The following is a 14585-nucleotide window of genomic DNA, read 5'->3' on the forward strand; positions in this document are numbered from 1 at the left end:
GCCTACTAACTCTAAAGCTAATAGTTAGGGGTTCAGTGGCCTTGCCATTAAGCAGAAATTTCAGACAATAAGACTTCATAAACAGCAATCCTTCCAAAGATCTAAGCTCTGTTGCTTTGGAGTTAGCGATTGATGCGAATTAGATTAACATCAAAGAACTGTTTGGGAGAAGTTGCATAGGAAGAAAGCAGGCCTGCCATTTTATTCAACGTGGACCCACTCTCTCTTCCCTCTCCCTGAATACAGAAGAGCTCAGTGACTTCAACTCTTCTGTGAAACTCAAAGCAATTTCTTAGCTAGCGCCATTCACGTTTCTATTTTATTGAAAAAGAAGCTTCCAGATCGAGATGAAAGGGAGCTGCTGCGAGTCAGCGCCGCAGCATACAAACCTGTGAGCAGCTTTCAGCAAATATCTTAAAAAGATAATGCCGGAGAGAAGTTTTGAAAATCACATTTGCTGTTTCAGATAAATGCAGTATCTATTCTCAGCTTCTAAAGTAGAGAATGTTCTATCAGAGCAGTTTCCCATCTTTCTGTCTGGAGAAGGCGATGAGCTAAGGGCCCTCTTCGGATGCCATGGTAACCGCATGATTCTGGTCAGGTCTGTTGTGTCTGGGGCACAGCTTAAGGAAGATGTTACCTAAGAAACACGCATTAGAGGCACTGCTGGTATGTTCAAACTGAACGTACGACATATTCACGTCAGGTGCACATACACCTATAAGCCTCTACCGTGTCCCAGCCCTGGGCCAGCGCTTGGGTAACCAGGAGAATGTAAAACACCATTGCAAAGAACTCACGGTGGTGTCCAGGCAGCAGCAAGCTAATTACACAATAAACAAGAATATACAGAAATGATATCGTAAAGTTTTAGCTTTCACTCCAAAATTAAAATTTTTATTCTCTCATTTTTGCTGTGACTTCAACTGTGGAAGCCTTTAGTGAAGTGTTTTTTTTTTTAAGCTAAATATAAACATGAGAAAAAGTTGAATGTTGAGCAGAGGGAACAGTAGTAGGATCAGAAAGAATAAGTTGCTCATTTGGGCTTTTAAAGGCACTTAGCCTGAAAAACCATGAAGAGTGAAAGGAGAACTATTGGTCTATGGGAAGGAACAGTATTTTTGGCTTTACCGGTAAGGCAAAACCACATCCAGAATGTGGAATTCTGAAGACTCCCCAAACCATCTCCCCAGGCTGTCTCTCTGAGATAATACTTTCCCTTCACCTGAAAAGTAAAGAACAAATGTCAAATGGTGGAGACTTCCTTTTCATCATAGTGTGTGTGTGTGTGTGTGTGTGTGTGTGTGTGTGTGTGTGCATGTTCACAATACCACTAGATTATATCATGAACCAATGAACGCCTCTATTATTTCTATATACATGAAAAAAAAATTGATCATTGACTCCAAATGATCTTCACCAAGCCCACAGGTGAGCTGACGTTCTTCAGGAAATATTTAGGAAGCACGCGCTATGAGCATCTGAACCAGGAGCTGAAAGAGACACAAAGGAAACGTTGTGCCTGGTCCTTTTTTACCTTTTCACTGAGGAGACAAGACAGACCCTACAGGAAAAGTCATTCTGTATCTCTCGCCTCTTACCCCCTCTCCACTTCTTCATCTTCATGGAGATCTCCCGTCTTTGGCCTCCACCTACCCACCATGTCCTGTAAGCATTTTCCCCATCTTCAGTATTCAAACACACACACACACACACACACACACACACACACACACACACACACACACTGGCCTCCTTTCCTTCTGAGACACTTATGGTCTCTCCATAAAGCCCTCGATATCTTTGTCCTCTTGTCTTCACAACCCTAGATAATCCTGTATTCTGTGTTCTCTGCTCCAACACTGCACACATCTGGAGAAAAACCACATAAGCACATAGATGGCTTTAAGGAGACCTGAGGAAAGGACCACTGGAGAACGTTGATTTCCCAATTCCAATGTAAGTTCCTCGAGGGCAAGGACTTTGCTTGGTGAAGCCTGAGGGCACCCTAGCAGGCTCAATAAATCCCTTTAGCAATGAATTCAGACCCAAAACAAGAAATTAGAAAAAAGAAGGATCTAGACTCATTCCACAAATAAACTGATTTTTGAAACTTCCACACAGTGTTTATGTGCAAATGATCACAGCTGTTCTAAGCAAAGCATTCAACAAAGTAGCCTTAGAAAGACATGCCCCTTAGAAATAGCTGGTAAAAGTGATTCTGTGGCCTCCAGAGCTGTAAAGCTCTTCAAAGTTATTTTATAGTTCAGAATATTTTATAACTTAAGATCGTTCTTCCTGTTAATTCAAGTAATGTAGTAAGATCTCACTTACTATACCACCCCTAAAACATCACCAAATCGGAGCCAGCCTCAAGTCATAGCTGTATTTCTCCCAAGGGGAAATGCAAGGCTCTCTCCCTGTGAGCCAGAAAGGCAAATACCAAAGGAATCCTGAAACACCTGTTTCAGAGTGAAGATAGCACCCTGTCAGGGCAATGCCCCTGTGAGGTGTGAACTTTCAGTGGGCGTTGCTGCCTGACCAGGGACCTGGGGATGGAGAATGCCCTTCCTCACACCAGTGGCACACCCATCTCAGCGCTGAGTGGGGCCACAGTTCAGGCTGCGATCCTCACACCAGCGTCCCAGGAACAAACCCAAATGCCGCCTGATTCTCCTACAAATGTAATAATGTCTGACAAGAGGTTGATTGGACAGCACATGATGTAATTTCCTCTAATTAAGGAACACTCGAGAAAAACCAAAATAGCCACAAAGCACTGTCAGCAAAGCAATCAGCAGCAACAATTAGCTGTCAACTCACAGTCCGGAGCTGAGCCTGTGTAGGGAGCAGGGATGGTTGTCACCGGTTTCCAAATCACTGTGACAGCAGGAGTCAAGGATGACAAGCTGAGCAGAGAAGCCAGAGCCCGCTGCAGACCAATGGCACCAGCCCAGCTGCTGCTGCTGTGTGTGTGTGTGTGTGTGTGTGTGTGTGTGTGTGCGCACGCGCAGAAATTCAGAGAGACCCTATGAAGAATCCTGCAACAAGCAGCTGGAAGTCGGACTGCAGCCCATGCTGTTTGTTTATTCACCCGACCCACCCTTCTTCTCTACCTGGAACAATCTACGCACTCTTTAAAATCAATAAGCAGTTCATCACCGTTAAGTTGGAGGGCTTCACAACTTCAACGCGTGAATTCTCCCGTCTCAGTTCCCAAATCAGATTACCATATCTACTCCAAGGTCAATAACAGCAGGAGTTGGGGAAAATATACAAAGAAGCAGACATAACACAATAGTCACAATATGGAATAACCCTATATAATAAAGAGGTAATATGCAAATTGACCGTCACACCCACACACAAGATGGCCACCTCCATGTGGTCACAAGATGGCCGCGCCCATGTCGTCACAAGATGGCCGTCCCCATGTCATCACAAGATGGCCGCCACAAAATGGCCGGCAGGGGAGGGCAGTTGGGGGCAATTGGGCCTGCAGGGGAGGGCAGTTGGGGGTGATTGGGCCTGCAGGGGAGGGCAGTTAGGGGCAACCAGGCTAGCAGGGGAGGGCAGTTGGGGGCAATCGGGCCAGCAGGGGAGGGCAGATGGGGGCAATTGGGCTGGCAGGGGAGCAGTTAGGCATCGATCAGACTGGCAGATGAGTGGTTAGGGGGTGATCAGACAGGCAGGCGAGCAGTTAAGGAGCCAGTGGTCCTGGATTGTGAGAGGGATGTCCAACTTCCGGTTTAGGCCCAATCCCTGTGAAATTGTGCCTAAACCGTTAGTCGGACATCCCCCGAGGAGTCCCAGATTGGATAGGGTGCAGGCTGGGCTGAGGGACACCCCACCCACCCCCAGTGCACGAATTTCATGCACTGGGCCTCTAGTCCTATATAATAAAGAGCCAATATGCTAATTAGACCAGATGGCGGAATGACCTTCTGGAATGACTTTCAGGAATGACCAGTGGGTGGGGGGCGAGGGGATACGGCCGCAGGGCCCGAGACAACCAGGGCTGTGAGGCAGCTGGGGCTGCGAGGGCCTACACTTGCACAAATTTCGTGTATCGGGCCTCTAGTATATAATAAGAACTGTGTGTGTGTGTGTGTGTACGTGTGTGTGTGTGTGTGTGTGTGTGTGTGTGTGTGTATAACAATTATTGGGAGGAGCATTAGTCTCTCCATCCCACCATTCCTTCCTGGCACATAAAACAAAACTGTTTATCTTCTTTTAACTATTGGAAAGTGACTGCTACCTGCCCTTACAGCCCTTCACTCCTCCTCAAGGGAGTAACTTCATGAATTGTTTAGACTAGGTAAGGAAAAGTGCATGGAGGTAGGTCTGGGAACCCTCCCTTTCCTCTATTTCTGGCCTCAGAAGCATGTCTTTTTCTTTTCCATGAAAGAAGATTTCAGCAATAACTATAACAGAAGGCCTGATTATATAGCTGATCCTGTCCATAATTTGAGCTCATTCTCTCATTCAGGGTCACTGGGAATAAAGCTGATATTTAGCTCCCTGTCTGTCTGATGTCTGCATTTAGTGCTCCATCCAGAGCAAACCCAGCCCTGATTTCTTTTGCAGCAGCAATAGGCTCAACTCAAAGATACATTTCCCAGTCTCCTTTGCAGCTAATAGTGACCATAAAATGAAGGCAGAAGTCACTGGCAACAGGCAACCAGGATAACTCTTTACCTGGACTGACTCAGGTGGGAGACATGACCTTGTGCCCTTCTCTGTCTACCTGCTCAGAAAATAAGCATGAAGGTCCCACGTGGAACAAGATATGTTAGAACAATTTAATGGTATTGCCAGAACTCTTGATTTTTATGTCTCTCACTAATGGGGGTGGTTGGGTGAGATTCAAAACACTTGGGCACAAAAAGCAAAAGGAAAGACAAAAAGAAAGCAGGCTCTGTAATCCAGCCATCAAGCCTGGCATTTTCTTTATGGTATCAAAGGAAAGAGGAAAAGGTATGAATTGGGATAAACGTGAAATTAACCTTTATTGAAAGCTGAGAGAAAATGGAGAAAACTAGAATTCTCAAAGTTGGTAAGATTCAAAAGTGGAGGGATTCCTGGCAAGAACCTTGACAGAGGAATGGGCACTCATTAGAACCCTTTGGGCCAGGTTTTGAAGCATCAATAGAAACCTCAATGAGGAGCCTGCTGCTTGAGCTGAAAACACGGTGGAGAGGAAGACAAACTGCCCCTAGGAGGCAAGCTTCACAGGTCTAAGAAATCCTATCTAATAAAAGAGTAATATGCAAATTGACCGTACCTCTGCTACACACGCCACTACCACCAGCCAATCAGGAGCGAGTATGCAAATTAACCCAACCAAAATGGCTGCGGCCACGGAGAGAGCAGGAGGCTTGATTTCCCCTGGCGATGGAGGAAGCCAAGCTTTCCGCCCACTCTGGCCTGCCTTGGCCTCCACTTAAGGCTACAAAGTTTCAATTATAGAAGATAAATAAATCCCAACAAAAATGGCTGCAGCCACGAGTGAGCAAGAGGCTTGGCTCTGCTCAAGGCTACAAAGTTTCAATTATAGAACATAAATAAATCCCAGATACCAGGGCCTCCACTTGGGTCGCTGGGGGGCGTGGCCGGCCTGCAAACCACCACAGGCCCCTCGCCCAGGCCGCCCCACGCCCCAAGGGAACCCCCACCCTGATCCGGGACACCCTTCAGGGCAAACCAGCCAGCCCCCACCTGTGCACCAGGCCTCTATCCTATCTAATAAAAGAGTAATGTGCAAATTGACCATCACTCCAACACACAAGATGGCTGCCCCCATGTGGTCAAAGATGGCTGCCCTCATGTGGACACAAGATGGCCGCTACAAGATGGCCAGCAGAGGAGGGCAGTTGGGAGGGACCAGGCCTGCAAGGGAGGGCAGTTGGGGGCGATCAAGCCTGCAGGGGAGGGCAGTTAGGGGTGACCAGGCCGGCAGAGGAGGGAAGTTGGGGGCTACTGGGCCTGCAGGGAAGGGCATTTGGGGGGGGACCCAGGCCTGCCAGGGAGAGCAGTTGGGGGGGACCAGTCCTGCAGGGGAGGGCAGTTAGGGGTGACCAGGCCTGCAGGGGAGGGCAGTTAGGGGCAAACAGGCTGGCAGGGGAGCAGTTAGGCATCAATCAGGCTGGCAGCAGAGTGGTTAGGGGGTGATCAGGCTGGCAAGCAGAAGCAGTTAGGGGCAATCAGGAAGGCAGGCAGGCGAGCAGTTGGGAGCCAGCAGTTCTGGATTGTGAGAGGGATGTCCGACTGCCCGTTTAGGCCCGATCCCAGCCTAAACGGGCAGTCGGACATCCCTCAAGGGGTCCCAGATTGGAGAGGGTGCAGGCTGGGCTGAGGGATACACACTCCGTGCATGAATTTCACGCACCGGGCCTCTAGTTCCTTTATAAGAAGCAACAGAAAAATTATTGCTATGAGAAAGAGTTGAGGTTTTTGTGTCCTAGGAATGCAAAGGTCAAAGAAGAATTTGAAAATAAGAAGCTTTAAATATGCACATCAATGATAATTGTTCAATTAAATTCAATACTTTAACTAAAAGTGCATTTAAATGCCTTAACTTTGTGCACTATATTCTAATTTATTCTTAAAGTAGGGTTACCTTCATAATATTTTGACTTTGAAAGATTTTAATCTCATTATTCAAAGTACAGTTAACTAAAAAAAAAGAAGAAACACTGCTTATGTAAAACATTACTTCTCAAAGATTCAAGTGCAAAGGAATCTCTACCAAGGCCTCAAATTCAAAATACGTATTATTTAAAAATATCTATAATTCATTAAGAAAGACATTTCAACAAGGCAACTCAATTTTTTTCAAAAGACTTGAATAAACACTTCATTTTTTTATGGCTTAAAAGGGCTTTTCACAAAATAAGATCCCCAAATGGTCAATTAACATATGAAAAAGTACCCAACTTTATTAATCTACAGGAAGTACTAATTAAAACTATAATATGATACTACTGCACACCCACCACTAGAGCTTAAGTGAAAAATCAAGCAAACAAAAGCAGAAAAATGTCTTATATTGGAAAGGACATGAGAAATCAGAACCCTTATACACTCCTGGTTGGCATGTAAATTTTTAAGTGAATAAAACCTTTTTGGAAAACTGTTTGAGAGTATTTGCTGAAGCTGAACATATACCTATCCCATAACCCAAAAAATCCCTCCCTACATGCATATCCAACAGAAATATGTGTGCACCACCAAAAATAAAACTCACCAAGCTGACTCAAGAATAGATACAAAACCTAACAAATCACAAATTAAATCAGTTGGTAAAAAAATCTTCCTTCAAAGAAAACACGAGGCCCAAACTGTTTTACTCTCATTAACTATACATTTAAGTAGCAAGTAATTCCAGTATTTTGAAAACTGTTCCTGACAAGAATACCAAAAAGAAACATTTTATCCAACCTCAGGACTAAAACTTAGCAAACTAAGTCTAGCTAAGTTTAAAAAAGATAATGCATCATGATTTTATGTCAGCAATGCAAGGTAGCTTAACATTAGAAAATCAGTTAATGCAAATTACCATGAACAGATAAAGGATAAAAGTTATTTGATCATCTCAGTAGATTAGAAAGCATTCAATAAAATTAACATCAGGTGAGCTGATTTATTTTTACAAACTAGAAATAGAAGAGAAACATCTTAATCTTAGAGTAATAGATTATTATTAAAGCACCTTCATCAAATGATGTACCATAATTGATTTGATATAATTTGCCCACCAATGGATATTTAGATTCTCTCTGCTTTGTTTTATTTGGCTATTATAATTTATGCTGTGATGAACATCTTTGTGCATGTTGATCAAATTGCCTAACCTCTCTGTGTCTCAATTTCCTCGTGTATAAGATGAAAATAAAATAGTGCATTCACTCCTAGGGCTATTGCAAGGATTAAATAAAATGTTGGGTTAGGTCATAGCAAGTCTTGGGAGAAAAGCAGCGTTTATAAATCTGAGAAAAACATTTTCTGTATTTACCTGGTAGCAGATCTCTCAAAACACTTGAAGGCTCCAGTCAGAAGAAGTCACTCTGTCAAAAATAAAGAAAGTGACTGTCTTAGGTCATCAGAAACTAAGAATATAATATCATAGGAAGCAATCCTCTGATTGGGGACTATTAACTTGCTCCAAGATTCCTTTGGATCATTTGATATCTTCTGCCCATCCCAGTTTCAATTAGGAATGATTACTGCCATGCTCTCTCTGTCTGCCCCTGACATACAGCACAGTGGCCAGAGTGATAATGCTAAAAGATGAGCATGGCACGCCACACCCCTCCAAAAAAAAACCCTTCCACAACTTCCCCTTGCCCTTGGGAGAAAGACCAAGCCTTGCCATCACTTTTAAGGCCCTTGATCATCTGATGCCCACCAACTCCTCCAGCCTTGTCTCTCATCTCTGCACCATTGTCCGGATCTAGCTACACTGGACTTCCTTCAGCTCCTCACTCCCTGCCACCTCCCAGCTTTCATACACACGGCTCCTCCTGCCAGGACTACCTTCCCCCTCCCCCATTCACCTCCCTCTGACCAACTCCTACTTATCCTTCCACGTTCCTCTTAAATGTCACTCCCTCAGTGAGGCTGTCTGCTCCCTTGACCACCTTAAGCTCCCCTATTTACACTTCCAAAGAAGCGGACACAACTTCTGTCACATCATACGTCAATATATCTTGTCTTCCCTGTAAGCCCAGGGATCATGTCTGTTTTGTTCACAGCTATATCCTCATGCCTAGCCCAGCATGGGTCTCACAGTAGATGCCTAATAAATATTTATTGAGTAAAATAATTAGTAAACTCATTCTTCGGTCCTTAGCTGGCCAACTCATCTTTTAATTCATACTAATAATTTAATAGGCTTCCTACTTCACTACCAGATTTCACTGGTCAGATTCATCTATTGTAAGAGACAATGCTATTTTATATGACAATCAGAAAGAAAAAAAATGGCTGCAAATTAAACTGTCATACGACACTAAGATTAGAATTTTTATTTTATAGGTACTGAAAGAGCTCTGGTAGAATTATTTAGACATGGATTTTAGTATATTCATTAAAAAGAAAAACATGCAATAAATTAATTAGGTACTTCAGTTTAATTTGGCTTAGGTATCACATTCAGAACCCACTTTCCTAAATCACTTTTGACACAAGGTCCAACAACTGTGTTTTTCCACACAATATTGTCCTCTATGCCACCAAGAACATTAGTGATGCTACATTACTTAAAAGAGTGCTCAAGTATTATACTCGGGTTTTCTTCTAAGTATCTGACACCTTTCCACACGTCTTGATGTTGGCAAGAAAATCTTACTACTAGGTGTCAACGGAAGATCTCAGCCAAAACTTAGGACTCACATTCCTTCCACAGATCGTCATCAAATGCATCTCTGACTGAAACCATAACGGGTCTCAGTTGTCTTGCGGCCAAGTTCCATGTATGAACTACCAATTTCAAGTTCATACATGCATAGGCAATGCAACTATAGCACAACTGCACCTGAACCACACATTTGGTATCAGAGTATTAAAATGTGAGAAATATGGAGTGCTCAACCCAGGAGAGGTAGTGTCTGTGGGGCCCCTGTCCCTTCAGCTATCTCCCTGGAGCCACAGGGCCCAGTCTGTCCTCACAGGACTCTGGTTCACTCCGCCCTCCCTTCACTGGAGCCAGGAAGTCAGTCTTGGTGGGGAGCTCCACATGACCAAGAACTTGTGGGCAACCTGTGGCAGCTGAGGGTAGATTCTACTCCACAACCACAATGAAACTGAACCCTCACTCCTATAACCACAAGGCACCGAATGATGCACTAACTTGAATGAACTTAGAAGCTGATCTTTACCCATTCGAGGTCTCACATAAGACTGCATCCCTGGCCCAAACCTTCATGGCAGCCTCATAAGACTTTAAACAGAAGACTCAGCTAAGCCATGCCCAGAAACTGTGTGATAAAGATGTGTGTTAAGTGCTAACTTAGTGATAATATTGTTTTACAACAATAAATAACTAATACAGGGAGTGAGAAACCAGACAATTAGAATTATAAACGCTATGTCTAAAATAAGTCAGTAATGCACATGAGGATTTCACCTATGAGAAAAGTGCATGGGTTTTATGATATCTATTCTCTACATTATGATTCTTTGCTGTTTCTGTTCTCAGTTGTATTCCTAACAATTGCCCAGAGAAGTAACCCAGTTAAGACAGTACTAATATACTTCCCTTTACTTAGCAAAGCAGAACCTGTTTGTGTACAACAGGCAGTTTCTTTAAAAGCATCATATGAAAGCCATTACAGCAACCATTGTCCAAAAATGTCTCTTCAAGTGGCTTGTCATGGTGTTTGAAAAGGAAAATATCCCAATGAAGAATAACACATTAAATCATTATCCTCTACCAATAACTTTACTCCTTTACTGGTTTAATTCACCATAGAGTCACTGCCCTAACAAAGCCTTAAGGAAATGGTCATAGAACATTCTCATTCTCTCTCTCTCTCTCTCTCTCTCTCTCTCTCTCTCTCTCTCTCTCTCTCTCTCTCTCTCTTCTCTCTCATACACACACACACACACACACACACACACACACACACACTCATTCACTTACACCTGGTCAGAGGCATGACCAGAAATTCCGGCTCCTCACAGGTAGGAGTGGGAAGATGAGCACACAGGCGCTGGCCTGAGAGACGGTGGGGGGTAATCAGCTCCCACTCCTGCAGCTGAGCCCAGGCACCAGGTGCTTCCGCCCTGGAGGAAGGAGGCATTTCCTGACTTCCGCTGGCCCAGGCAAGCCCCCGTGAGCAGTGTCTTCCCAGAGGAGACGCCTAACTATTCTTCTGACCTCTTAAAAGACGTTTTGCTTTTGTGTGGCTAAAAAATAACACAAGCCCTGCCTTCTTCAGCAATTTGTAGCTGTATAGCAGTGCTGCTAACTACTGTCCCAGTGTGGGACAGCAGGTCTCTAGGACTGACTTCATCTTGCAGAAGTGAAACTTCACACCCATTGAATAGCACTCCCTTTCCTCCCTCCTCCTGGTGACCATTCTCTGCTTCTAGAGCCTGGCTCCTTCAGACGCCTCATGTAAGTGGAATCAGGCGGGACTGGCTTATTCACCGAGCATAACAACCGCAGGCCTCATCCACGTGGTTGCATGTGACAGGGTCACCTTCATTTTAGGCTGAAAAATATTCCATGGTATGCACATACCACATAAAATACCATTCTTTTTTTTAAAATATATTTCATTGATTTTTTACAGAGAGGAAGGGAGGGGGATCGTTAGAAACATCGATGAGAGAGAAACATTGATCAGCTGCCTCCTGCACACCTCCTACTGGGGATGTGCCTGCAACCAAGGTACGTGCCCTTGACCAGAATCGAACCTGGGACCTTTCAGTCCGCAGGCTGGCGCTCTATCCACTGAGCCAAACCGGTTAGGGCAAAATACCATTCTTAAGGAACAATTTTTCAAATAAATGTATGTGTTTTAGAAACATGCCATCAGGTTAGACCAGCGTGGACTGTAGTGCCAGATATTTCCTCCTCCCCGGACAAGTGTTTGGGGCCACAGGGTCTCCTCTGTGGCAACTCAACTGTGGCTGGGAAAAAGGGGGAGGAGAGGGAAACGCCACTGGAAAAGCCAGTGGCCTCTCTGGGCCTCAGTTTCCTCATCTATAAAGTGGTCATATTGGATTAGGCGACATATCAGTTCAAGGTTTCAGTAGGAAAGAGATTAAACACTCAAATGGGACCTTGTATAAGGGGATTATTATGAAGCATGGACCAGCTTAAGGAAACCACCAAACGATGGTGAAGTGGGTGCCTCCCATTGGCCAAATCCAAACAGAAGCCAGAGGACAGATAAGCCCATGGATGTGGTCCATGGAGACTAGCCTCCCAGGACCCAGAATGGTGCAGAGAAGCGGGGAGAACGGATCAGGAAGGACAGCGAACACCCAGCACAGATCATTCCTGGTGCGCCATCGAGCTCCAATATTCCATGACCATTTTGGTACAAAATTGGGCTTGGCTACAGCAAGAAAAAAAAAATCTGTTTACACCAAAGATTTGCAGAAAATCCACCAGGACACAGTTTCTCATCATGCCCTGAGCTTAGCTCAGACAGTGACATGTGCTTGCTGCTCTCAGAAACAGCTCAGACTGAGAATAATCTCACTCAACAGCCCCTGGTTTTCTCTAACTGAGCTCTTACAAGTGGGGTGCGATTGGGTTTGGAGCCAGTAACGGATGTTTCTCCTCCTCATCTTCTCCCCTGAGATCCTGTCCTTCCGGAATGAGGATCTGACTCACAGAAGAGGCGCAGCAGGAGCAGAGACAGGGCTTTTCAACCCAAGCGCTCAGAGCACAGACGAGGGGACAAGCCAGAGCCATGCTTGGTCCCCCCGCCACCCACACCAGACCCGAGAGGGGATTTGTGTTGGGAGAGTGTGGAGAGCAGGCTGGGACCGAGTAGACGTGTGGTTCCTGAGCCGCTGCTGAGCACGCGAGTCCTTTTCCTCTTCCCACACATGTCACTTTCCAAGCTCCCAGGGCTTCCCTGGGCTGGGCCGTGCTCCCAGTGCCGCCTCATCCACCACACACCGGGCCTCCAGGGGCAGCGAGGGCCCCCGGGGGCTCAGGAGTCACAGGGGAGCTCAGTCCCCAGGATGGACATGTGAGATTTTTAATTTCCAGAATCAAGGATCCTTTTGAAAGTTCCACTTTGACAACACGTGGTTGCTTCTCAGGGAGTTCCTAGGATCACCGGCCCTCAAGGCCCAGGCCACGTGCGGCCCAGGTCCAGCATCTGCCCTTCCCTGAAGGAGAGGCGACCCCATGCTCCAGGTGTACCTGGGCTTTGCTGGGACTGTCACACACACGTCCAGCTGGGCGGCCCCGGCCATCAGACGGCTGCCACCCTGGGCTGGGAAAGCTCTCTCAGGACAGACGGGGGTCACCTGGGTCAGCACCAAAACCTGTCTGGGAAAACCCAGTTTTCCGAGTAGATTATGTCTGTTCTTCTTTCAAAGGAGACAGATTCTTTCCAAAAGGCTTTAGAAAGTGGAGGAAGACTCTCTGACTTCCGGCAAAGAACTAACTAGAAGGAGGAAGGAGGCTCCCTCCTGCCCATTCTGAAGAGGAGGGAGCCCACCTGGGCCAAAGGTTCAGGGCGGCCCAACCTTAACCGCTCCGCTTCTGGTTTCCCTCGTCAGCAAAAATGCCAGGCGTTTGGATTAAGATAATTGTCCAGGCCCCTTCCCATTCTAAAAATATAAGACTTTTGCCCAGCTGGTGTGGCCCTCGGTTGAGCATCGACCCATGAACCAAGAGGTCACCAGTTCGATTCCTGGTCAGGATCCACGCCTGGGTTGCGGGCTCGATTCCTGGAAGGGGGCATGCAGGAGGCAGCCGATCAATGTTTCTCTCTTATCGATGTTTCTATCTCTCTATCTCTCTCCCTTCCTCACTCTCTAAAATCACTAAAAAATAAAATTTACATATATGACTTTCAAGATGGGAAAAGATTTGCCATTGGAAAATGAAGCAAAGAAGGAAGAGTGGCTGTGGTGAGCCAACAGGGCTGTGGTCTGGCGAATGACAGAAAAGGAGCGCTCCGCGGATCCTGTCATGCTGGTGCCTCGATGTGTCACAGCTGCGGTCCCACCGCGGTGACACCATACACATGGGCTATGCCCCGCCCCCAGAGCGCCCACCGAGTGAGGAATTCTAATGGCCCCTCCGTAACATCGCACAGTGCGTTCCTGACGTGGCCGCTTTAGTCTGCTTCCGACTCAACTGTAGCTGGAAATATTACCACTGGAGGATTTGTGGAGCGCTAAGTGTAATCCAGACTCCGTCCAAAGCAGAGTGCCAGGTGTTAGCTTGTATGATATCGAAGGGGAAACGGAATGGAATAAAAGAGAACGCAGCAAGCCTAGTTGTAATATTTAACTGTTTTTGAAAACCCACCATCTAAACAGAAACAACATATTTTCAGAGCTGTGACCAAGTCACATGTCTCTCAAACACAAAAAAGAAGTCTGTTGTGAGTAATTGAGAATGAAGCAACCTGCCCGTGGTAAAAGGCAAGTACTCCTCTATAAGTAGTTTGAATGCTTCCAGCTCTCTCAATAAATACCAAGTCAACAGATCTCAAATATTCAGGGGGGATTTCATTAACCAGTCAGTCACTTAGGTAACATGAGGCTAGATCTCCCTCAAGCACTTGGCCCTGATCAGGTATAAATCTCTTCCCCAAACTGCCCTCTCCTCTTGCTCACCCTTTCCACTCAGCACACAAGCCAGGAACCTGAACATCATTTAACAGTCCTCCTCTTCTCCTCCTATCAATAACCAGATCCCATGGGTGCGGCTAAAAAAGTAATAATAACAAAGAGAAACCACTGCATAACTGAGAGCAGTATGCCCTCAAAGCTCCTTCCACTCCTCGGCGAGCCCCACATGGTAGCGCTCCTTGGGGGGAGGGGGTGCAGAGGGAGACACTTTGTCCTTTCTAAAGCTCCATGATTAACTCCCAAAGCACACA

General features: G+C 45.8%; 1 protein-coding gene across 7 annotated transcripts in view; it reads right to left on the minus strand.

Moving 5' to 3' along the window:
- The window catches only part of NCALD (neurocalcin delta), a 317544-nt gene that overhangs the window by 225110 nt on the left and 77849 nt on the right, over positions 1 to 14585 (minus strand). For all 7 annotated transcript variants that reach the window (XR_013814971.1, XM_079796605.1, XM_079796610.1 and 4 more), the window contains exon 2: positions 8015 to 8066. The gene's annotated coding sequence lies outside the window, so the exon portion shown is untranslated. The remainder of the gene's footprint in view (positions 1 to 8014; positions 8067 to 14585) is intronic.

This window comes from Cnephaeus nilssonii, assembly GCF_951640355.1.
Source record: "Cnephaeus nilssonii genome assembly, chromosome: 18".
Classification (NCBI taxonomy): domain Eukaryota; kingdom Metazoa; phylum Chordata; class Mammalia; order Chiroptera; family Vespertilionidae; genus Cnephaeus; species Cnephaeus nilssonii.